The sequence below is a fragment of the Pelodiscus sinensis genome, chromosome 1 (genome assembly GCF_052426305.1).
Source record: "Pelodiscus sinensis isolate ZL-2025 chromosome 1, ASM5242630v1, whole genome shotgun sequence".
NCBI lineage: Eukaryota > Metazoa > Chordata > Testudines > Trionychidae > Pelodiscus > Pelodiscus sinensis.
The window spans coordinates 231,214,373-231,236,616 of record NC_143052.1 but is presented as its reverse complement, the minus strand read 5'-3'; the positions used below and the strand labels follow the sequence as shown (position 1 = coordinate 231,236,616).

The 22,244-nt window shown below is 44.5% G+C and overlaps 1 long non-coding RNA gene across 2 annotated transcripts in view; it reads right to left on the bottom strand.

Moving 5' to 3' along the window:
• The window catches only part of LOC142827034 (uncharacterized), a 38,800-nt gene extending 22,225 nt beyond the window's left edge, over positions 1 to 16,575 (bottom strand). The window contains exon 1 of one of the 2 annotated variants that reach the window (XR_012901400.2): positions 16,466 to 16,575. This is a non-coding gene — a long non-coding RNA (uncharacterized LOC142827034). Of the gene's footprint in view, positions 1 to 12,021; positions 12,243 to 16,465 lie in introns of those variants that run through there. The other variant, XR_012901402.2, reaches the window with a different exon arrangement.
• Between the last annotated feature and the right edge of the window lie 5,669 nt (positions 16,576 to 22,244).

Here is a 22,244-nt window from a genome sequence, read left to right as displayed (position 1 = left end):
CCAACTAAACTTTTACTCCAGAGAAAAGCCCAGACCTGTAAAAAGATGTGTGAAGGCCTTTTCTGAGAGCCATTAGTTTGACTGAGCAAAACAATGTTTTCAAACAAGAAAATCTGTTCTGTATTGACAATATATTTGTGTTAAATTGAATTGGGAGGCAGAATCTATATATTTTTCCTCCTATTGACTGCTTTCCTTGAGAGTGGGAGAAGGAGAGGGAGAGAGAGATCAAAAATAAAATGAGAAAAAATGTGCAGAATATTTATATTTGGCAAGGACTCTTAGAGCTAAGTTGCCATGTTTTGTTTCTTCTTTTGTTTCTCTATAGTTTCCATTGGAGACAGCATTATAAAGATAGCTATTGTGTATTTATTAAGGGCTAGAGTATATAATTAAAGATAGTATAAGTCAGCTCTGAACGAATCTTCTCATATTTGCAGCTGATGCATAAAAACAGATGTTTCCCATTCTGTTTATCAGGATCCCTCCAATTAGCTCAAAGAAGTATTCCCCATATTGTACTTCATTTGTTCACAGTCACGTGCTATATTCTCACTAGCACTTGTGAGCTATGTTATCAATTTTTAGGAAAAGCCTCTCAGGGAGAAGATAACAGACAAATAGTTACACAAATACAAAAGCCAAAAAACCTTCAGAAATAGTTTTCACACAATGATTTTAGTTATAATCAGGAATCAAAGAGGTTGAGAAATGTGTCCTATAAGCAAAAAAATGCACTGTGCAGCTTCTCATGCCAATGAAAGAAGAGAAATATAGTAGGGGACCTGTTTGTATTTGCAGAATGGAATGGAGTTGTATGTAATCTTATTATTATACTGATAAATCAAATAATGGTGAGCACCTGCAGAAAGTGCTTCAAAAGATGTTTATCCTGCTGGCAAGTAATTTCCATTAAAATGGGAAATTTACTGTAATTTTTGATATGGGAACTAATTTTAAAGCATACATAAATTAATCAATCAAACAAACAAAAGCATAGGGCTAAGCAGCAGAAATTATTAGTTGGTTCTAATCAATCTCTCTGCTCTATAGTACCAATTATGAAGTGTTAGTTGCAATCTGCCACTGACAGATGTATTCTTGTTTGGAAGCTGTTACTTAACCTACAGGCAATGGCAGTGTTTGGATAAATTCTGATGTTATCCTGAGAGGATTAGGAGACAAACAAAAATTTTAAGCTCTCCTCTCCAAAGCATATTTAAAGTTGGTGTTGGGGACAGGCTGTCACAAAACTAATTTGGCCTGTGTTTTCATTTGAACATACAGTATGTGGTTTTTCAAAAGAAGTGGCTTGTCAGCAGAGATGAAAGCAATTCAGTGCCTCTGTGATCTCTTGGACACCATTTTCAAAGGAGATCACCTTTAAACCATTTTTTACAGCACCTCAAGCACCAATCTCAAGCATACAATATTATATTTTTGTAGCCTTATAAAGATAAGGTTTGGTATTCATTTCTATTTCTGCAACATACAATGCGACAACCTGGTGTTGTTATTTTCAGGGTAGTGTAATTTCCTGAGTGCAGGAATAAGCAATGTACTTTGAATGAGGCACACGATGCAATGATGATACTACTAAGAGTGATATTCTGTTTCTTTCTCTGTTCCTCAAGAATGCAAAACTATAGAGAAAGCTTTGGAATTGGATGAGAATCAACTTCACTCTCCGCATTGAAAAGCAACAATGTTAGGAAATACAGACCACAAAACATGAGATAGTAACCACAGCACCTCTTTTGAGAAGGTTAATTCAAAAGCCAGATTATGTTCCCATCCATAACATATTCATGTCATCTATATTGTGAGGTTGGTGAGAAATAGCATTAATGAAATCAACCTCTCAAAAAACAGGACATTCTAAAAATTTGGTGCTGTTCCCATTAAAATAAATGGTAATATTGCCATTTTATTTTGGCCTTGTTAAATATCTTTTATATTGTGTAGCTGATCAGCTGTTTGTCGGCTCAGCGCGGCAGCCATGTAAATTTAAATGAAGCGGCGATTATTTAAATTGCCGCTTCATTTTACTATGTCTGGTAACCTAATCTACATGCCTCTGGCGACAGAGGCATGTAGTCTAGACATACCCTTCAGAATAGCAGTGTAGACATTTGGGTTTGGGCTGGAGGCCAGGCTCTGACGTCTTTCTACATTGCTATTTTGAGCCCAACAGTTGATCCTAGCTCAGAATATCACTCTGCTAGAGGAAGGGGGGATTGCTATGTAGATGTGCCCAATGTGGCCCCTGTCTGCATAGAAATATCTAGGTGTTACTGTAACACAAATAATAAATAATAATTCATTACTATTACTTCTTCCAGAGTTCCCATTGAAATGGTGAGGCTCTAAACGGTCCATGCTGCAGCGTCTGTGTTCATTTTGTGTTGGTAACAAATCAAGAAGGCAAAAGTCAGCTCTGTGACCTACAGTGTGGCATGGGGCAGCATTTTTTTTATTGTAGTGGATTAATACTGGCAAACTCCAGGAATGAAGTGACTTTTTAAGGTGAAACTGAAATGGATAGAAGGCAGACACCTTACTCAGGAAAGACCTGAAACTGAGAGAAGCCAAGCCACTCAAAATCTCCATTTAAGTCAACAGCAGTTGTGGGAATGCACAAACTCTTAAGCTCAAGCCCCAAGGAGAAGGAGTTGCGTGAAGAAAAGAGCATGAAGATGAGAATTGGAGAAGGAATCAAAGGGAGCAAACAGGTAGAGAGTTTTGGTTTACAGAAGCCAATAGGACCCAGGCTGTGAGTCTGCTCCCGACTGTATTTTTTCAAAGACAGTAACCTAGCACAACCACAAAAAAGAGTATCACATTGAAGGTCAGAAAGATATTCCATTTTGTATGTGAGTGCATGTAGGAGTCTCTGTCAGTTGTTTGCAAGCAAATAATAAATTTGTGATATGGTTCCCTCTCTACTACTATGCAAATGAGGAAAGCTTAAAGGAACTCCTCCTTGTTCAGCTACACAACTTTCAACTTCTGGGTTAGAAATCCTGTATTAAGGGCCCGACTTTGTCCCCTCCCTATTCATGCTGAATAGTTCATTTGAGTACAATGAATGGTCCTTAGTGTTCCTTAGACACTAACAAATATATTAGGTCATGAGCTTTCTTGGATAAAACCAACTTCCACGGAGCTCTTCCATAAGTAAATACTATGTAACAACTGGGATTTTCAAAACTACCTGAGGGACTTGGATGCCCAATTCCCATAAAAATTAATGGCAATTGGGTATCAGAACCCCAAAGGTCAAATAGCCTAGGTGCACAGCAGAGACTCAGAACTAGGTCTGTAATTCTTTGCATGCTTTTGGGATGTCAGAATACAGAACTCAACATTTACAGTTATCACCCTTGTTCCTTCTCTTCAGAGTCCCTGTGCTACAGCTGAATTTGTCACTGAATGCTTTCAGTCAAGTACAAAGCTAATATTAAATTGCCAAAAGAGCAACGTTTATGTTGCTAGGAGACAGACTTTTAGGCATAGTACATTAGACATCTACAATACAGCTCTGCATCTCTTCACCTCAATTCTTCTTGCAACACTGTTAGAAAATAAAATGTTTCACCTTGCCATTAGAACTGGGTGGGAAATGAGCTTCCTGTCCCATGAGAATTTTTAAGATTCCAAAAAATATTCCAGTCTGAATTGGCATGTAAAACTGAAATGCCAATTTTTTCCCAAACCAAAAATCTGGGGGAAAATGGATCAGGTCAATCAACATGCTTTATTTAGATAATTCCACAGCACTTTGTTTCCATTTCAACCATTTATTTTTATAGTTTACCAGAAACTAATTTACATGTCTAAGCAGTCATTTTGATCCCCAAAGCAGAAGGTTTACCTTTTAAAAATGTCAAACCATATCATGACAACTTCAATATTTTTTTCAAAAACATTTTGAAGGGGAAATTGTGTCAAAACCAAACCTTTCCTGCGAGGAGTTTTGATGGTGATGAACTGGCATTTTCTGATTTAAAAACACTGAATTGGAAAATTCCTGACCAGCTCTGCAAGACATACAGTACTTATCCCATCAGGTATACCTACCTAATGCTGTGCTCATAGACCATGATTTGTATTTAATGTTAGTGTTCTGCATTGTTTATTTTTCAGAATAAAAGCAAAATGAAAAGGTCAGGAGCAGACAATCTATGCATCAAGGACCCTAGCTGTAAAACACTGATTGATTAGGATACAAACACAGTTCTTTTGCAGACAGACAACATCTAAAACCTATACTTTGATGACATGGTAGGTACTGATAGCTTTCCTGTTGTAACGAAAAGGCTAAATGAGGTTCCTGAAGATTCACTGTGGAACACAGTGCAACAGGACCCTAAAATAAAATATCCTGAGTCATAGATCAGGGCAACTACACCTGCATTGTCCCCTTCTCCTATCCCATACTTATATTCCTCCATGGATCAATAAGGGCACACGCTCTCTCTGGCCTCTGTCTCCCCAATATTCACCTCTCTTGGAACGAGATTCACATTTCCCTCACTCCCGATGGAGGGTTTGCCTTGCTGCACAGTTCCCTGCCTACACAGTGAATTTTCCTGCACATCCTCCAGTTTAAGCAGGCCTGTTTTGCCCTCACCTGAGAGGTTATGAGCTGTGAAATTGTCTATAAGTATAGCTGACCACACAGATGTTCCTAACAAACACACTTCTTAAGAAAAAAAGCATTACAGAGAAAGGATATTACAAGCAATGAAAGAATCCCAATGTCTGCCGATAAACTTACCAGAGATCACCACGACTCTAACAAGGGCTCTGGCAGGTCCTTCAAAATTCAGAGATTTTTCCATGGTTGCAAGTTCATAGCACCTTTTGCTTAGAAAAAAAACCCTATGAATCTGTGAGCAACTCCTATATAACAGTCTGGGAGTACGATCTGCAGACTGCGAATAGGTAGTCAGCCAGGCAATAGGTTTCTCCTTGAGGCTTAGCTTCAAAAAGTTTGGACTGGAGGTGGGGAAAAAACTGTTATCTACCTTTTTGTAACTGTTGTTCCTGTGTTGTACATGTCCACAGCACTTCGGGTATGTGCATGCCCATGCATCGTTGTGAGAGATACATTTCTGCAATGGTACCAATCAGGGTGCCCAATGTTTCTAGCATCACTTCATGCTGGTATAAGAGTGTGGAGCTATCCCTAATTCCCCTCAGTTCTTTCACACCAGAGAGACTTTGAAAGATGGGGAAGGTAGGTGATCGATAGAGTGGATATGTGCAACACATCTCAAAGAACAATAGCTGCAGAAAGGCAGGTTTTTATCTTGTACATATCCATTTCACTCTACATGGCTCACAGATATACATGGAGGAGGGCATGGAGCCTACCCAAACAGTGATTGTAAGACACCTTATCTGAAAGTGGCATTGTCTCTGGACTGATGGGAATGGCCTAATGAGAATCTAAAGTGTGAACAGATGACCAAATTGCCACCTTACTAACATCTATGATAGGCACTTGTGCCAAGAAAGCCACCAAAGATTCCTGTTCTCCAGGGGTGCATCTACACAGCACCCTAAACTTGAAATAAGATACGGAATTTGCACTATGCATATTGTGTATCTTCTTTCAATTGTATTTTGAAATAGCGCGCTATTTCGACACATCCCTTAACTGTCATGGAACGCAGGTTATGGGGATGCCGAAATAGTGCACCCATTATTTCAAAAACTATTTCGAAATAACAGGCACGTTTAAAATTCATGGGGTATCTAAAGAACTTTGATAGTATGGTAGAAAGCTAAAGCCCTCTCAGATTGAACAAATAGAATTTTTCCTTATTCTTGTGTGCATGGGATTTTGGAAAAAACATCAGAAAATAGATTGCCTGGTTAATATGGAAATTCGAGGATTTTTTTAGAAGTTTTGGATAAGGCGGAAAATAAACTTTATTCTTATGGAAAACTATAGGCAGGCTCTGACACTAAGGCTCTCAGCTTACCTACCCTTTTGAGGTACCAGAAGTAAATTCAGTTCCCAAGGAGTGATGGGATCTTATATGTGTGGGTTAACTCAAAGGGTACGTCTTGACTACAGGCTTTTGACGACAGAGGCTTTGTCGACAGATTCTGTCGACAAAGCCTCTATCGACAAAGAGCGTCTAGACTACAGCCAGTTCTGTCAATAAAGCAAAACGCTTTTTTGACAGAGAGTCTAGACGCTCTCTTTTGTAAAAGCACTGTGGATGCAATAGTGCTTTTTGTTGACATAACTCTGTCGACAAAAGGCGTTATTCCTCGTAGAATGAGGTTTACCGCCATCGACAAAACTGCCGCTTTCTGTCAACTTACTGTTGACAGAATTCAGTGGTAGTGTAGACATAGGTACAGTTTTGTCGACAAAAGTCCACTTAATAATAAAGCCCTTAATAAGTCCTTTAGGAATAGGGAAGCAATCATTTTGAAGGAAAGGGATCTATTATCTACGGAGTTGTGCCAGGGTGAAATGGTTGCCAGATCTATTCTTATAAAGCTAATGACCAATGAATATTTTAGATCCACTCCAAATGAGGTCTGGGGGTGCCCATGGAAGAGATACTCCTTTCCATTGAGACCACATGGAAAAGCACTGCCACTTAGCCAGGGAAGTGCTCCTACCTGATAGTTTTCTATTATTCAGAAGCTCTTTCAGAGGATGGCCCTGGGGGTATGTCTACACTAGCCCCATAGTTTGAACTAGGGTGGCTAATGTAGGCATTCGAACTTGCACATTATGCCCGGGATTTAAATATCCCGGGCTTCATTTGCATGTTCCCGGGTGGGCACCATTTTTAAATTCCCTTAGTTCAAACTGACTGCCAGCGGCTACACGCGGCAGTCAGAAGTTAATCCGAACTAAATCCGAACCTCATTGCAGGAGGAGTAACAGTTAATCTGAACTAAGGACTTATTTTGGATTAACTTCTGACTGACGCATGTAGCCGCAGGCAGTCAGTTCGAACTAAGGGGATTTAAAAATGGTGTCCGCCCGGGAACATGCAAACGAAGACCAGGATATTTAAATCCCAGGCTTCATTTGCAAGTTTGAATGCCTACATTTGCAAGTTTGAACTAGGGGGCTAGTATAGACATACCCTGATGGACAAAGCACAGGCTCTGGAGGAGGTAATCCCCTAGTAGTAGCCAATGAGTGTTCAAGAGATAGCCTCTCTCCTGAATGCTTCATAAATTATCTTCCTCAATCTGGGTTTGGTACCAGACTGACTCCTGAGCCTGAAGAAGGCCTAAGCCATAGAAATCTCTAGTGGCATGCTCTGTACTGAAACTAAAGTGCTTGGGGCTCTCTTCCCAAGCAATGACCTTTAGAAGGGAGATGAAGTGCTGCCTCCATAAGCAAGCACTTCAGCTTCACTGCTCTATCTTTTATTATTATTATTATTATTATTATTATTATTGTTGTTGTTGTTGAGCCAGGCTTCACTCCTTTGCAGATGTGACTTTTGTCTCCCAAAGTTCTCAAGCAGGCCTGCTGTGGTTTGTTGGAATCATTCCAACAGACATCACTGCCAGCAACAAGGAACCGAGGGGATCAAGGATGGGTCTAGCCTCTTACACCATCACACGGGAATGTGTGGTAACAGAGGGCACTCCAGCCATACCAACAGGTACTGAGGGAAAATGTCTCCAAAAACTGCATGGAGTGCACAGACACAGTGGAATGGCTAGGTGCAATTAATGTAAGAAGAATTTACATTCCCTTCCTTCCAAGTATTTTCTAGAAATCCACTCAACTAAAAGTTCAATCTTCTGTGGCCCATTGTTTCTGAGTCCTTTGAAATACATAACATTTCTTAGGGTTTACATTAGTTATGCCTCCCTCCCTACAGAGTTACAAACAATCCCACAATAGTACATAAAAATGTGTATTTTTAATACACTAAACCCATAAGGTACCTATACTGAATTCAATAAGGTACCAACTTAATTCAACAAGGTTCATCCAGGATAGAGCAGGAAATTGCATATGCCATCTGTCACACCTTATACCAAGGAATCAAGGATGGATTTATGCATTAAGGCTTTTGGGAATGCTCTGCTTTTATTATTTCTTTTTCTGTTTCAAATGTGACTTTTGTGTGTTAGGTCTGAATAATAATAAACCAAGTAATACAGAAAACTGTAACTAAACTTTGTTAAAACTGCTCTGGGAAGGGGTAGGGGTTATATTTGTTTTGCTTTTCTTTTTAATTATGGTTTCATGGTTGTTGCTTTTGTTGTTGTTTTCAATTAACTATGAAAACAGCTATGTTCTCCTCTTCTTTTGCACCCCCTATCTTGTTTCCAATGAAAAGCTGAAATGTATCTAGAATCTTCACAATTAGTTTTTGAAATGCCAGTGAGTGAATCTCATTACAAGCTTTTTACACCTAATCCTAATATGTCACTTTATAGCCTTTTGTTACATCATCATTTAATAACATAATTCCATTTGTTCAATTCCAAGTATTCTAAAGCTATAAGTTGGGGGGGGGGGAAATAAAAGCCCATCATGACGTCAGTTCAAAAATTATGAGATTTTACAAATAAAACATTGTGGGGTCTTTTTTGTTTGTCTCTGGGCTTTTCACTTTTAGGGTTCAAATTTTTCAAGTTTGTCTGTGCAATCTTGAGGGCTAGAAAATAAATTCCAGTGCATTCACACATGTCCGAGAGTCTAAGATTTTGAGGAAAATAATCAAAAAGGCTGGCAACACTGCTTACTATGGCCCCAAGTCCTGCAGAGTGATGCAGGATTTATATCTGTGCAGATTCCCACTAATTTCAAAAGGATTTCATTATACCTACAGGCTGTGCCTAGACTGGCAAGCAGTTGCTTTTGCAGAAAAACTTGCCAGCTGTCTACACTGGCCACTTGAATTTCTGCAAGAACACTGACAATGTCACGTAAGAAATCAGTGCTTCTTGTGGAAATACTATGCTGCTCCCATTCGGGCAAAAGTCCTTTTGCGCAGTGTAGACAGCTCAGATTTGTTTTCCGCAAAAAAGCCCCGATCGCGAAAATGGCAATCGGGCTTTTTTGCGCAAAAGCATGTCTAGATTGGCATGGACGCTATTCCGCAAAAAGTGCTTTTGCGGAAAATCGTCCGTGCCAATCCAGATGCTCTTTTCTGCAAATGCTTTTAACGGAAAACTTTTCCGTTAAAAGCATTTGCGGAAAATCATGCCAGTCTAGACGTAGCCACAGAGTCCCATAGAAGTGGGTGGGGGGCCTTATGATCACGGATTATGTTTGAAACATAAAGCTGTACAAAGCTGCAGAAAGACAACTCCTTCTAATGCATTTGAATTATATAGTAAACCAGAATCCATTTATTAAACATCATTATATTCATCCAGGCTTTTGTAAGGATTACATCAAAACCTTTGTGTATATTGTTGTAAATTTTTGGATCTCAATATTTGTCTGGGTACAAAGGAGAGAAAATTGATAGTTATGGAGGAGAAAAAATGTACTATTATTGATAAGACTAGATTTATGCACCATGTACATGCACATTATTCAATTTAAAACACACTAATAATCAGACACGAATAATTAAACCAACCCAAGGCAGTAAGTTTTCAAGGATGTTTTAAAATTTTTCAAAAAGTGTGTATAGTATGTGGTAGAGTTCACCAAACAAAAATGTCATATTGCATTTAACGGAGATTACACCAAGAGGCTTCAATAGGCATGTAATTAATCTCTATAGAAATTATTCCTAAAATGTATGTATTCCATGTGCTGGGCATTTATATGGAAGGACTCCAAAAAGATTTAAAAAACAATGCATAATTATGTGAACGAATATACATTTCCAAATGTTTATGCGAAAACTGATGCAAGTTCTGCATGTGTCCCTATACAGTGTATATCCTAAAGTGCTGACTTAAATCAACAGCAGATTTAAAACTTTGACTTTTAAACTTAAATGTAACCACTACGGCAGTGGGAACTGTACTATATAACACAAAAACTACATTGCTGCCGATTCTACACTGAGACATATGCTTCACAATCTTAACACAAACCTAGTATGAATACAGACTACTCTAGGATCTTACATCGTTTGAGCTTACAAAATAAATGCATTAAAGCTACATGTGTGCTAATAACTTTATGGAAAATTCTTTGCTATTTCAGTATTAAAAAGTTCTAATGAGGAACTACCTCTGTTAGTGCCATTAGAAATTTTTAAACAGATGGAATTGTTAAGGAGTCCTTCTAATCAGCAACTTCCAACTGAGGCTCTCAAAGAGCTTTACAGACATTTGTATATTTAGCCTCAACATCCCTTTGAGGTAGATATTATTTCTCCATTTTATACATTATCTAGGTTACCCTTTGTTTAAATTAGTGCTATGCACATAGTGAGTTTGGCCTAGAGTGTTTTGAAGAGACACATAACCCAAGTGACAATGAAGCATGTGTAGAGAGGATTGTCACTGCACTGTTCTGTCTGTGAATTTCAGACACAGGCTCTGGGACAGAATTTGGGTGCTGGGTGTAGGCTCTGAGCTGGGGCAGATTGAAGACTGGGGTGCAAGAGCATTACATGGCGGGAGTTTGGGTGTAGAAGGGGTAGGAGGTCGAGCTCTGGACTGGTGCAGGGGATTATGGTGCTGGGGGAAAAATAGGCTATGGCAGGAAGTTTTGGTGTGGGAGAGGGTCTGGCATGCAGACTCTGGGATAGAGTTTGGGTGGTAGGTGCAGACTCTGAGCTTTGTGGGGTGGGATGCAGAGGGTGTGAGAGGTGAAGGCTGTAGGAGGGAGTATAGCTGTAGGAAGAGGTGTGGAGGGAGGAAGTGGGGGTGCAGGAAGGAGTTCAGGGAGAAGACTGGAGGGTGTGGCACTTACCTGGGGTAAGCTAGATGAAGGGGAGGGATCTCCATGTGCTGCTGCCTGCAGGCATTGCCCCACAGCTTTTGTTGACTGCAGAGACACTCAGGCCGAGCACATCACATGGAGATAAACACATCTCACCTGCCCAGCGGCTGCAGGAATGTGTGAGCACCTGAGCAGGAGTGACAGCAGGCAGAAAGCCTCTTTAGCCTTCCTGGGCTGCTGGTGGTGGCAGTGCCTCTTGGCCTTTTAAAATTACCTGGAGGCAGCCTGCAGGGCTGAGAGAAAGACCCAGCCCAGAATTTTGTTGTACTTGAGCCCCCGGGCCTAGAATATTCTTGGACCCACGACACCATGGAAACAGTAATTCTGTGCATCTTCAGTGTCTCCAGGGCTGGACACTGCAGTTAACACCCTATAGACTTGGGGATTGGTGTCTTCCTGTTGCTAACTGCACAGAGACTGTGATGTCTGTTACAATAACTATACTGCACCCTTATAGTTATACCACTAAACCTCCTTGTCCTGATGCTCTTTTTCTGGAGGGACAGTGCCTTTTTTGCTTAGCTTATGTTGCTGTGAAAGTGAGCTAAACCAGAGTATGCCAACCTGAACTGCAATCCCAACTCTGATTACCCTTAGCCACAAAAATGAAGTGGGTGGATTTCCAAAAATGCTCTGCACCCAGTAGCTGCGATTTGAAATCATGGGAATTGATAGGTGACCAGTCCCGTATGTAGGTATCTAGTGGGGAGTTGTTGATTGTTGAGCTCTTTTGAATATATAGTCATTGTAGTGGGGTACCCCTCCCTCTTTGTTATGGGGTACTCCCCCTTCCCAACACACACGGGGTCATTAGTTCAAACCCCTCCTCACGGTCGCCTATGTGCGTCCCAACTAATCAGGTCATTAACTTGCCGGGTCTCCCCGAAACGTCAGCTGCACGGTTTCCTCCTGGTGGGGAGAGGGGGATCTGGGCCCGCCCCCTCTCATGGACCCCAGCCCAGGGCCCTAAGGACTCAGACGGAACCTTCGTCCGGTCCGGCTGACAGGGCCGTAGCCGCAACTCGTCAGCCCGCAGGCTCCCTTCACCCGCCCTGGGCTGCTTCCTCTCCCCACTCCGGTTCACCCTGCTGAGAAAGGCTTACCCCTTCGGCTTCAGGCCCCTCCACCTAACGGCCCCGGGGAGGGAGGCCATTCGCGGCCTGCTTCCCCCTCCTTCCCTGCCGGCGGCGTTTAAATCCCCCGGATCTGCTCCGCCGCCGTGGCCCCACCCTGCGTGGTGTGGCGACGTCTCCCGTCGGCAGCCGGAGTAGCGCGATGGCGCCATCCGCCTGGCCGCCTCCCTGGGATCCTCCGGCATTTCTATCCGGAAGGCCGCCGCCACCGAACAGCTGACACAGCGGAACCGCCGCATACGCGGTCGGGCGGGTCATCTCAGTGTGGGGCGCCCCTGCCCCGTCACACACCTTCCCCTTTAAGGGTCCCTTTATCCCTGGGTCCGAGTCTCCTTCGGGGCCGTCTTTTCGGGAGAAGAAGTCTGCATTCGTGAGCCGGGCTCCAGCGCAGTGCACCACGTCGAACGCGTACGGCTGCAAAGACAAATACCAGCGCATAATCCTGGTGTTAGAGTCTTTCATACTTTGTAGCCACCGCAATGGGGCATGGTCTGTCATTACCGTAAATCGGTTGCCCCACAAATAATATCGGAGCATTTCTATAGTCCATTTTACTGCCAGGGCTTCTTTCTCTATGGTTGAGTATTTACACTCGCGAGGGAACAGTTTGCGGTTTATGTACATTACCGGATGCTCTGTTTCTCCCCGTCCTTGGGACAAGACCGCCCCCAGCCCGTCCTCTGACGCATCTGTTTGGACGATAAATGGCTTATCAAAGTCTGGCTGTGTCAGGACCGGGGCTCCGGTCAAACAACCTTTCAGCGCTCGGAATGCGGTTTCACAAGCGTCCATCCACAGCACCTTAGTAGGGCGGGCTTTCTGGGTTAAGTCCGTTAGTGGGGCTGCTAGTGATGCGAAATGGGGTACGAATCGTCTATAATAACTGGCTAGCCCCAAGAATTGCCGTACCTGTTTCTTAGTTTTCGGGGGTGGATAATTTCGGAGTGTCTCTACTTTATCGACGAGAGGCCTTACCTGCCCTTGTCCTACGGTGTAACCGAGGTAGGTCACTTCTCGTTCTCCGAACCAGCACTTATTGGGGTTCGCCGTAAGGTCTGCCTCCTTCAAGGTTTTCAGGACGGCCCGGAGCCTTTCCAGGTGTTCCTCCCAGGTTTTGCTGTATACCACAATGTCGTCGATATATGCGGCGGTGTACGAACGGTGGTCTTTTAGCACATTATCTACTAGCCGCTGGAATGTGGCTGCCACCCCATGTAAGCCGAATGGCATACGTACGAATTGATAAAATCCGAAGGGTGTCGAGAAGGCTGTTTTTTCTTTCGCCGCCGCAGTGAGGGAAATTTGCCAATATCCTTTGCTGAGGTCTATTGTGGACAGATATCGGGCGTGGCCCAAGCGGTCCAATAATTCATCGACCCGTGGCATCGGATAAGCGTCGAACCATGAGATACTGTTAATCTTCTGAAAGTCGATGCAAAATCATACTGAGCCATCGGATTTCGGGACTAACACGATGGGGCTCCGCCAGGTGCTGCGGGACTCCTCGATCACTCCCCACTGGAGCATCTTCTGGATCTCCTCTCGTACTGTCCCCCAGACCTTCCTCGGCAGGGGCCGAATCGGATCTCTTATCGTTTTTCCGGGTTCCGTATCTATATGGTGGTGGGTGTGGGTTGTACATCCTGGCTGGTCAGTCAACACTTCTTGGTAGGCCCTGAGCAGCTGCTCTAGGTCCTTCTCCTGGTTAGGGGTCAATTCCTGGCCTACCTTAGGCTTTGGGGCCGTGGCGGAGGTCCTCCCCTCAGGGCCCAAGTCCACGTCGGCCTCGAGGCTGTCCCCGATCAGCCCCTCTTGACTCCTCCAGGCTTTTAAGAGGTTGACATGATAAATTCTCGTCTCCCTCCGTGGCCCAGCCAGGCGTACTTCGTAGTCGACGTCGCCCACCCGTCAAACCACCTCAAAGGGTCCTTGCCACTTCGCCAACAGCTTCAAGTCCTGTGTGGGTAACAGAAGCAAAACCCGATCTCCGGGTTCGAAGGTTCTTAAGCGGGCCCTGGCATTGTAATGGGCGATCTGTTGGGCCTGGGCCTCCTGTTGGTGCAGTTGGGCAAAATCCCCCAAGGTTTTTAACTTCTGCCGGAGTTCTAAGATATAGGGTATTGATCCCCTCACTCTTGTCTCCTGGGTCTCCCAGTCCTCCCGCACGATGTCGAGGATTCCCTGGGGGTGTCTCCCATACAGGAGCTCGAAGGGCGAGAACCCAGTGGAAGCCTGGGGGACTTCCCTTACTGCAAACATCAGGACTGGCAACAGCCAGTCCCAGGCTCGGGGTCTCACTCGGCAAATTTCCTCAGCATACTTTTTAAGGTTCTATTAAAACGCTCGACAAACCCGTCCGTCTGGGGATGGTAGGCGGACGTCCGTAGGGTATGGATTTGCAATAGCCGGCATAGCTCTGCCAAGAGGCGGGACATAAAATTTGTTCCCTGGTCCGTGAGTATCTCCTTAGGGATCCCCACTCGGGCAAAGATCTTCACCAACTCAGCCGCTAATATTTGGGCAGTCGCCGTTCTCAAAGGGATCGCCTCCGGGTACTGAGTGGCATAGTCCATGATCACCAAAATATATTGGCACCCGGAGATTGTCTTTTCTAGGGGGCCGACTATATCCATGGCCACCCGCTCGAAGGGAATGCCTATAATTGGTAGGGGCACCAGCAGTGCCTTTGGGACCCCCCTCGGGCTCACCTGTTGGCATTCAGGGCAGGATAGACAAAAATCCTTGACCTCCTGGTACACGCCTGGCCAATAAAACCGTTGGAGAATCCTACGCACAGTTTTTTCGTAGCCCATGTGCCTAGACCATGGGTTCGCATGGGCCAGCCCCATCAGTGGGTGGCGGTACCGCGTCGGGACTAGCAATTGTCTAAGGGTCCCATATTCCTCCACCCCCTGCGTCACCCGGTACACCCGGTCTCAGCATATCTCAAAACAAGGGCCTTGCTGCCGGGTGGTGTCTCCTTCTCGGGGCTCGCCAGCCTCCTCCCAGGCATGTTGCAGGGTAGGATCCTCCCTCTGATGCTGGAGGAAGTCGCCGCCCCAGAGGTCATGTTCGTCGAGCGGCGGGTCCTCTCTGTCCCGGGGGTTCTCGGCCCCCCTTTTTCCGTCCTCGGTGTTGGTGGGGTGGTCTCCCTCCTCCCCCAACAGACCTTCAGGGCTCCTTGCCCGTGGCGGCCGGCTCCACTCGGCCACCACACGACCGAACCCTTCCCAGTCGCGCCCCAGGAGGGTGGGATAAACCAGCTTCGGGGCTACCACCACAAAGACCCAACTCTCATGGGCCCCATCCACTATCTGCGCCCATGCTGTTGCATATGGGTGCACATCGGCGTGGACGCATTGGACCATCACCAGGGGTCCTCGAGGTCCCTGGGTCCCTATCACGTCTTCCCGGATGATGGTTTGGCTGCACCCAGAGTCTATTAGGGCCTCCACCAGCTGGCCATCGATCCGCACCTGCTTCATGATCCGGGCCGTCCCTCTTCCCTCCTGCGTGGAGCCTCCGGTCAAGGCCTGAGTGTGGGGGCAATTCATATAGGGGTACTCCCGTTGGACCTGCCCTTCCTCTCCGCAGCGAGAGCCGACCCCCTCGGGTGGGGCAGCCTCTCCCGTGGCCTCCTCCCTTGGGACCAACTGCGGAGGTTGTCTAGGCGGGGGTTGCCCTCCGGGCGTCACCCAGGCCGGAGCCAGCCACCACGTTTTTGTCCCTCTGGCCCGCCGTACCGGGGTCTCCTCGGGGTGGCCCCGGGGCTGGGCATTCAAAATCTGCTCCCTCCACCGGACCTGATGTGCCTCGAATCACTCTGTCAGGTCTTGAACCAGCCGCTTCTGCTGCTCGAGGTGCTGGGTAAACAGCTGTTGCAGGAGCACAGTCTGCTATTGTTGATATGCGCGCTGACTCTCCCTCAGCCAATCCAACACCTTCACGGATTCCATCACGCCACCCTGGTGCCTTACTGGAAGTTAGGGGGTTAAAAAATCCCCCCCCCCTTCGTCCCCTATGTCCAGGGGCTCTTGTACCCACATTCTCCACCACGTGTAGTGGGGTACCCCTCCCTCTTTGTTACGAGGTACTCCCCCTTCCCAACACCCACGGGGTCGTTAGTTCAAACCCCTCCTCACGGTCGCCTATGTGCGTCCCAACTAATCAGGTCATTAACTTGCCGGGTCTCCCTGAAACGTCAGCTGCGCGGTTTCCTCCTGGTGGGGAGAGGGGGGTCCGGGCCCGCCCCCTCTCATGGACCCCAGCCCAGGGCCCTAAGGACTCAGACGGAACCTTCATCCGTTCCGGCTGACGGGGCTGTAGCCGCAACTCATCAGCCCGCAGGCTCCCTTCGCCCGCCCTGGGCTGCTTCCTCTCCCCACTCCGGTTCACCCTGCTGAGAAAGGCTTACCCCTTCGGCTTCAGGCCCCTCCACCTAACGGCCCTGGGGAGGGAGGCCATTCGCGGCCTGCTTCCCCCTCCTTCCCTGCCGGCGGCGTTTAAATCCCCCGGATCTGCTCCACCGCCGTGGCCCCACCCGGCGTGGTGTGGTGACGTCTCCCGTCGGCGGCCGGAGTAGCGTGATCCACCTGGCCGCCTCCCTGGGATCCTCCGGCATTTCTAGCCAGAAGGCCGCCGACGCCGAACCGCTGACACAGCGGTTGGCGGGGCGTGCAAGGGCCGTATGGGCGGCTGTTCGCAGCGTGCCCCACTCGGGGCTCCCGGCCTGACCCTCGAGAACCGCCGCGTACGCGGTTGAGCGGGTCATCTCAGTGCAGGACGCCCCTGCCCTGTCACAGTCATAAATTAATTGTGTGAAGGAAACACTCATTTGTTTGAATGGAGCTTTGCAGAGAAGCTAGTTCCCAGTTACAGCTGAATTTGTCTGAGGAGCTCCTTTTGTGGTACAGCACCCTGACTAAAAGTCGGTTAACAGCCAGGCCCAGCTGGACTAGCCTGAATTCAGTATTGTAGGGAAACTGAGGCAGTCCATAGTATTTTGCTAAAAACCCCTATTCAATCCTAAATTTGAGACAGGTCTGTAACTTAACAGCACGGACAGTTACCCTGATTAGAGGAACCTTGGGAAGGCACAGCTGCCCTGGCAACCACATTCCAAGGGGCCACACTAACTGATACCAACACAACCTTGCTAATATGTTTTGCTTTAATCCTAGATAATGGGCCCATAAACTCATGGATCACATCAGCACGAGGGGTCAGTAACCGCTTCACAGACCCATCATAATTTAACTAGACAAAAGTTGCCATTTCATTGTCTGTTTGTTGATGTTGGCTTATTTAGCTTGTTAAGGAAACTATTTGTATTAAAGAAAGGAGTTTATTTGGTGATGGGCGGAGATGCTACTAACCTTTGTAGTTGATTGGCTTACATGCTCATTTTTGTCTTGTCACCAGACCCTATCAAATTGCTTCTCCTCCATCCATCTGCTGCCTATATAATCTATTGTAATGCTTAACCAGCGTTCACCAGGTTAACCTCTGATTGGCACTCCACCAGCTGTGTGTAATAAATCCTCTGGCTTGTTTTCACCGGCATCCAGAGTGTCCAGATTTATGCCCTACAGTATAGAAAGTGTAGTACCTGTAAGTAAATATTACCCCTCTTAGTCCTTTATTTTCTGTCTATTTTGTTTATATATTTGCTATTTTTTAGAAAATTAACAGAAAGTATGTTGAATTCTAAGGCCCAACACACTGGTCCTTAACAGATAAGTAACCTTAACCAGGAATTTTGTGTGTTAAACTGTATTTTACAATCTCGTGTCCATAACACTCCCGATAGTCTGGGAAACCTTTCCCTTTATATACATATGTAAGCATATATAAACCTGGGGAACTGATACAGGATAATTGTCACACTAGATAAAGATTATGAGGAAAGAAGGACCCACCAAAATTTGTTGTTAGCCTTACTGTAAATGATCTTGCCTTCACGTATAAATCAGATAAACAGAGAATGAATAGAAATGACATCAAACCATGCTTCTTTTGGCAAATAGGTTTTTCTGTTTGGAAACCCACTATAATTGGCACTGATCTGGGAACTTAGTTGGGGAATAAAATCTGCCAGTCAATCCAGCTACAGAGAAGGAGAGTCACAGATCCAGCTCTTGGACTGACAGTAAAGGGTGGTAATGTATCTATTATTTCTGTGTAATGCTATACTAATCTCTGGTTGATAATCTTTGATTAAATCTTTCCAAATGAGTCTGTTATGCAACACTGTTGAGTCATAATTAACTCAGACACGTAAAAAAAATGATGATGGCTGATTGGGATGTCCATATGAGGGCACTGGGAAGGCAGGCATGGCAGAGGCAGCATATTAAGACCAGGACGGAGACCGAGGGTCATAGAGGGAGTGTCTTTTCACAGAGAGAGAGACAGTGCTTGCTCAGTAGGTGTATCTGAAACTTCAATAGGCTGTGTACAGTTTTGCTGCTCTTTCCATCTCTGTTCAACATCAACATGACTTGTGTCATGACCTGGGTCTCCGAGGCCCATTTTTTTCCCTTCTACAAACTGCCATCATTCAAAGGGACAGCAGCATGGGAAAAAATAAAACTGAAAGCAAAATCTACACATAATAATTAATCACCATAATTAATCATAATAGGGCAAAGTCTAGGATTTGTTTACTGTGCAAAATGTCATTTTAATTACTTAATTAAAACTGAAAATAGACTATTTAGTTACATTTTTGGTTTTAGTATTTTAAATCTTCAGCAGCAGTTTATGTATTTTGATACTTCTGAATGGAAATGAACACACTTAATAATGAAGGGGTTTCACCACAGTGCCTTTGAAGAATACTTTTAATTAACATGAGATCATTTTGTTAAGAGATATCATGCAACATGCTGATAATATACACTAGGCTATCTGCCAAGGTATGGAAAAGACAGCAGGGAAAGAATAACAGTCCCAATTTAATGCATAATTAAATTAACCTTCTAAACACAATCATTTCACTTTTGAGAATTTAAAATCCAAGATCTTTTAATAATGATAATCAAATGGCATTTCCGTACAATTCAGACCCATGATATGTTTCCTCGTGCAATTTAGGAAAGATCTCAAGTTCCAACATAAAGGCAAAAGACCTTTCTACCAACAGCCACTGTTTACACTATACACAGTCAGTACACGTCATATTTAAATTCAGATGGATTTCTCTCTCAGATTATGGTTGTTATTTTCTGTGTTACAGTGTCAATGATGCTGTGAGTATAAATCAAACCAAGCTCATTTCTCCAGTAGAATGTCCATTCGTGAAATGAAAGATATGCTAGGCACTGGTTCTCTAGAGAGCTGAGTTGGCAGCTCTGGCAAAGAATTTCCATTTTTAAATGATAGCATCTGCTAAAAAGGATTCACTGCTCCCAAATAAGTCAGGTCCTCAGGCTCCCTGTACAATGCCCAGGAAGAGTTCTGCATGTAGGAATGGTATTCATAAGGGCCAGGAAAGCAGAGCAGGGAGCCACCTATGCTAGCCAATCAGAAATACTGAGCACAGGCCTGAAACTTAAGCCCTGTCCCTCAAAGGCTATGTCTAGACTGCAGGCTTCTTTCGAAAGAGGCTCTTTCGAAAGCATCTTTCGAAAGAGCCTCTTTCGAAAGATCGCGTCTAGACTGCAGGCGGATCTTTCGAAAGAGAAATCCGCTTTTTCGAAAGAGAGCACCCAGCGAGTCTGGATGCTCTCTTTCAAAGACGGCCTCTTTACATTGAAGAACGCCTTCTTTCGAAAGAGGAACTTTTGAAAGAAGGCGTTCTTCCTCGTAAATTGAGGTTTACCGCCATCGAAAGAAAAGCCGCGTTCTTTCGAAATAATTTCGAAAGAACGCGGCTTGAGTCTGGACGCAGGGGAAGTTCTTTCAAAAAAAGGCTACTTTTTTCGAAAGAACCCCTGAGTCTGGACACGGCCAAAGTGAACTAGATACCTAAATCCCAGCTGGACAGAGGTGCCACTTGGAATTCACAGCTGTGAACCGGCTTCTGAAGTTAGATGCTTAAGTCAATTTAGTGCTTTCTGGGAGGAGAAAACATTATTTTATTTTTTTTGAGAACACTATTGTTTCTTCAGTTTCCTGAATTTTTTACAGAAATATCCCACATGACTTCAAGATCCATGATTTCTGTTCTCATTCTGAACAATTGGACTTTTGAATTTGTCTAGTTCTTTTTCAACTACTTTAACATATCACAGTCATATTCTGCCTGCAGACAAAGCAGATGAATAAAACTGCAGTCAGCATCTCCAGTTTAGGATATATTTTCAACTTGTTCAGTATAGGAAGTCTTTGTGTAGCAAGATGTGAATCCTACTTAGTATTTTCACTAGGATCTTCCTATTTTCTTCTTTCTTTTGGAGAGTATTGAAAAGATAGCATGTTGCCTACGTTCTCTGTGCTCTTTTGAAGAATATCAACAGCTTTGTGAGAACACAAAGATGCTTGGTACAATTCAAATTTTTCTGAAACCTTTTTCCAGTTAGATTGTGTGAAAGCTTCTGCTGAGGATTTAGACAAAAGTAGTTTGCACCTAAAAGCTGCACAACAGGAAAAATAAAGTGTGCTGTCATTAGTTACAGAATGAAGGAGCCATTGAAAATCATCAAACCAGAAATAACCACCTGGCTTACCAAAGTAACATGCAGGGAAAGACTTAAAATGCTGGCCTGTGAGGTATCTCAGAGTATGTCTACACTACAGAGTTGAGTAGGAAACTTGCACGCTGCAAGTGCGTTCTTCCGCAAGAAAATTGAAAGAACAGAGGGGGTTTTTTGGCATTGGTAATCCACATTCTATGAGGAAGAAGTCTTTTTGCGAAAGAGCTCTTTTGCAAAAAGGCGTGTGTGGACGGGGAAGAGGGAGTTATTTCAGAAGAAGAGGAAAGAGGAAAAAGTGATGGCCATTCCATCCGTAGCAATCACAGCTTACATGTGAGAGAGTGTCCATTCAGTCTGGATGCTCTCTTTCAAAAGAGTAGATCACTTTTTTGATGCATTTTTGCATTGTGGACACTCTCTTTTGAAAGAAGTTTTTTCGGAAGATCTCTTCCAAAAAAAAGCTTCTTCCGAAAGAAGCCTGCAGTCTAGACGTAGCCTCAGACATGCTAGCAATATGAAGCAACTGGCATTGGGTTCCTGTTGCAGGTGATGGTGGACACAATCCATTATCACAATATGCAAAAGTTGATTCACTTGCTGCTGGAAGTGTAGGTTCCTCCTTTCTTAAAAATCAGCTATGTTTAAACTATTTCATTTTAGTGTTTTGAAAACATACTCTTTGGTTTTGTGCATCACTGCTTACTTAGATATGGCATGGGATTATGAAGTGAGTGCATTACTTTTGGCAAACACATGCATTTAGCCAGCCTCTAGTGGTTTTTTGTGGTCTCTGCAGTCTTTCTTTCTACAACAAAGAAAGGGAGCAGCATACTCCTGGGCTGTGTCTACATTGGCACCCCTTTCCGGAAAAGGGATGCTAATGAGACCAGTCGGAATTGCAAATGCCGCGGGGGATTTAAATATCCCCCGTGGTATTTGCATGAACATGGCTGCCGCTTTTTTCCATCTCGGGGTTTTGCCAGAGAAAAGCGCCAGTCTAGACAAGATCTTGTGGAAAATAAGCCCTTTTCCGGAAGATCCCTTATTCCTACTTTCAAGGGGAATAAGAGAATAAGGGATCTTCTGGAAAAGGGCATATTTTCCGCAAGATCCCATCTCGACTGGTGCTTTTCTCCGGCAAAACCCCGAGCCGGAAAAAAGCGGCAGCCACGTTCATGCAAATGCCGCGGGGGATATTTAAATTCCCCGCGGCATTTGCAATTCCGAATGGTCTCATTAGCATCCCTTTTCCGGAAAGGTGTGCCAATGTAGACACAGCCCTGATGTTCTGATTACATTGGAAAACTACTGTTTTGATCTTATGCAAAATTGCTAACTTTCTCTCTCACCCACAGACTACGTCAAGGAAAAATGACAACTGGAGGCCCTTTGGCCCCCAACATTATTGAACAGAGCTCAGAGGCTACAAAAGTCCATAAAGGAGAAGTAAAGATATAAGCATTTTTTTTTTGAAGTTCACCTTTAAAGTAGATGTTTTTAACCTCCACGTGTTCCTTTGAGATTTAATATAATAGTTAAGTATAAATCAACTGTCCT